We start from the raw sequence: 4,050 nt of genomic DNA, 5'->3' as shown, positions 1-4,050 counted from the left end.
CAGTTTTAACCTGGCTCTCGGGGAGCTGGGCCCCGCCTCCTTCACGCCCCACTCCTAGCTCGCCCCTCCTCCTCTCTTTCTCTCTCTCTTCCTCCGCCCCAGCCCCGGGCCTTGGGCGCTCCCTCCCTTGCTAGCTCCGGTCGCCACCCCCACCCCGGTGGGTTCCTACCACTCAGCCTCCCGGATCTGGAATCTCGCTTCTGGAGGAAAAAGTCGACTGTCTCGGTCTGACCGATACCTGAAGGTTTCCAGGAAATTCAGCCTCTGGTCTGGCGCCCCGGGACCAGGGCCAGGACTAAGGCCACGTGGGTCTATAGAAGAGGCTGTGAAGATGATGCCCCCTATACGGAAGCGGTGGCATCCCTGCTGTCAGAGGAGGACCGTGTAGCGCCAGAGCCCTGTCGTTAATGTTATTACGGTGCTATCTGTCCTTTGACGTGTCCTGGGACCTCAGTTTCCTCTTCTCTAAAATGATGTGGTTCAATAAGACCCTCTCTAAGGGCCCTTTTTAAGCACCAGATTCTATTAGAACTGATTTATCAGACCTTCAATTCCTATCATTATACAGTGGAAGATACTTGCCCAAGATAATAGAGTAAAACTGACAGTCAAATTCGAACCCAGGCCTTCTGTCACCTTTATTCTCTCTCTCTCTCTCTCTCTCTCTCTCTCTCTCTCTCTCTCTCTCTCTCTCTCCATATATATATATATATATACATATATCTGTGTGTGACCTTTATTATATATATGTCACCTTTATTATATATATTCTATATACTTGCCTTTCTCTGTGTCTCCAGTGTTTAGCAAAGTGCCAGCACATAGTAGGCACAAAACATGTTAATGACTGACTGAGCAGACCACACAATCACTGATACCATTGGTAAAAGCCCTACCTTCTAGATAGAATTCAGTGGCCTGTTTTAGGCCCACCAATCTTGTCAGCCCCAGAGCAGAGGATTATGCAAATTAATGCTAATGAGGCCTCTTTAGGTCTAGCGAACCTGGCCCGGCTGTTGCAGTTGAAATATTATAATCTGATCTTCAGATCTTTGCAAAGTTTGTCCTCACTTCCAGAGCTGACATTCCATATTCTATGAAATCTGATTAAAATGCAGAGAAGGGTGATGAGGCTGAAGGAGCTTGGACCCGATTTCCGGATAGTATTAAAATAATAATTCACATTCCTAATGGCTTTGAGATTAGAAAATCTTTGCAAAGCACTTAATGACTCCAAAGTTAAAGAATACTGATAAAGTGGAGTTTGGATGGGGTGGGGCTGGTGCAATTAGGATGGAGAAAGGCCTTGGGTTGCATCATAAAAAAAATGCAGTTAAAGAATCTGTGAGTATATAGTTTTATTCATTGATTGTCCTTTGTCATGTCAGAAAGGTATTGTCATGACATGCAAGTGAATTGGATTTAAAGGACACGGGTATGCAGCCACACTCCTCTGGAACCTTCTGGGTTCAGTGGCAAGATATAGATCAGAATGAGTGGAGATGGCCCCCAAGGTAGTGAATGCCTTTTTGAGCTACATCTTTCCTTGGTCTCAGTTTGACGGAGGCAACCTCATTGAGTGATTAAGGCTAAGAAAGAAAAGAGGCATAAAATGGCCTCTTTTATCTAGTCAAAAAAAAATCACTCTGGAAGAGGATGACTCTTAGCGTTTCTAGTCAAAACAGAAACAATTCGCACTCACTCATGTTAGTATCTATTATCAGCCAGTCAATGGAAGCCAGAGTGATTTAGGTTTAAGGCATGGTCTTTAAAAAAGAAATCTATGCTTAAACCCCAAGATATATCTTGAGGTTTCAGAGATCAAAATTTATATTCCTTTGGGCAGAGGACCCAGTGAGGGAAGCAAGGAAGGGAAGGAGGATAGAAAAGAAGGAAGGTCCCCAGTGGGGTAACCATCACTGCTCATAGATTGTTATTCAAAAAGGTGATGTCATTGATGAGGGTCCCAATTAATGAGCCCCCTCCCTCACATTCAGATGCACTGTGTGTATCTTCCAGAATTCTTGTTAGAATCAGAATTCTAACTATGTCTTAATTACTGGTCCTAAAATCCAAACCCAAGGTCTTCTGTTTGTTTACTATCAATATCCATTGCTTAAGGTTATTTATTTATTTATTTTTATTTTTTATTTTTTTGCAAGGCAAATGGGGTTAAGCGGCTTGCCCAAGACCACACAGCTAGGTAATTATTAAGTGTCTGAGACCGGTTTTGAACCCAGGTACTCCTCACTCCAGGGGCCTGTGCTCTATCCACTGCACACCTAGCCACCCCGCTTAAGGTTATTTTTAACCCTTTAACCTTATGCCAGAATCTGCCTAGAGACTTAATCACTTCCTATCATACCTGGGGTCTTTGATATGCAAAAAGCCCTTCTTACAAGCATGTTTTATAACTCAATTAAAAGTTCTGTGCTTTCTAACTGTCCCTTAGTGGTCCTTTAGGACCTCCCTTACTATTTCAAACTACCTGAAATCATTTCTTCTCTCTTCTTCCTTCTTTTCTCCTTATAAATATGAGAACATTTCAGATCCCTCTTTGCTAGAGAATCTCCCTTCTCTACCCAGCTATATTACACAGTAAATAAATGCCTCCTTTGTCTAGGAGATAGCCCATCATCTCGTGAATTTGTTCTCAGACCTTCTAAGCCTGCTTTCTTCCTCATCCTCTGGAGGAATGTGGGGTGTTGTGTTGTTGGTCTCCAAAGGGTGGAGGCTGACTAAGAAATTGCCCCAGTCAATCACAAAATCTCATCCCAAAATTGACAGCCTAAGATTAGGAGAAACCGGTCTCCAATCAGTCAAGAGTGACCTATGCAGCTGAGTTTGCCAATTATGGAGCTATTACACCCTATGCTCTCTGTTCTAAAGTCCCTCCCAGTCCTAACATTCAATGCTCTTGATTCTAATATTCTCCTGATCCTGACTCAGACAGTCATTGCTAACATTCAAATGTTCTCTTATCTCACATACTACCCCCCCCATTATTGAAGTTCATTACCATAACATGCATGGGGGGGTCACATTAGACTTGTCATGGGATTCGGACCTCTTAGACTGTTACTCTAATGGTGAGAGCCTATGAAAATTCAGGTGGGAGAAGAGTTTCCAAAACTATATAATAATGGACATTACTACACCTTGGGGTGCCTCATGTTAGGGGGGCTTGTAAGATCCATGAATAGAAAGTTCAATTCTTCTCTCTCTCCAGCAGATTTATTTCTTTTATAGATAACAATAATCATGATTTACAAGTGAGTCAGGGGTGTGCAAAGTCATCATTCTTTCTCTTCTGGAGCCATCTTGGTCTAGTGGCAAGATTTAGATCCTAATGGAGACCTGATAGTTATCTTCAAATATTTGCAGGGCTGCTATGTTTTATTTGACCCTAGTGGGCAGAACCAGGGGCAATGAGTGGGAGAACAAAGAGGCAGTAGACTTGTCTTTCCAGACAATGAGAAAACTCCCCGTGGAGTTTCTATCAATGGAGACCAATACCTGTTTGGAACAAAATAGAAAGTCACATTAAAAGTCACTGAGGGGTCACTGAGAATTTAAGGCATTTACCATTGGTCACATAACCCCTAAGTATTCACAGCAGGACTTGAAACCAGGGTTTCCTGACTCTTCGATACCCCAGGCAGCCTCTCTTAACAGAATTATCCCAAATGGATATGGAATGGACAGCCTTGGGATGGGAAGAGTTCTAGCTCATTGGAGGTCTTGAAGTAGGTGGCTGAATGATTGTTTGTCAGGTTAGTTATAGTGGAGATTCCTTTACTGGTATATATAGTACTCAATGGGTGCTGAGGTCCCTTCTCACTCCAAATTCTGTGAGTCACTATGTTCAATAATTATCTCAATAATCCTGTAACCAAGATAGTGAAGTAGGGGAAATAATGATCAGAGAAATAGTTTTATGTATGGTCCCATCCCACAGGTTGGCACAAATTGGCCATGTGAACACCTGGGGAAGTTACCCTAAACTTATGTATCTAATGTTTCCTTTGAGCTGCTTCAATTCTACCTTGC

The sequence above is a fragment of the Macrotis lagotis genome, chromosome 1 (assembly GCF_037893015.1).
Source record: "Macrotis lagotis isolate mMagLag1 chromosome 1, bilby.v1.9.chrom.fasta, whole genome shotgun sequence".
NCBI classification, from domain to species: Eukaryota; Metazoa; Chordata; class Mammalia; order Peramelemorphia; family Peramelidae; genus Macrotis; species Macrotis lagotis.
Note: the sequence above shows the minus strand (reverse complement) of the source record.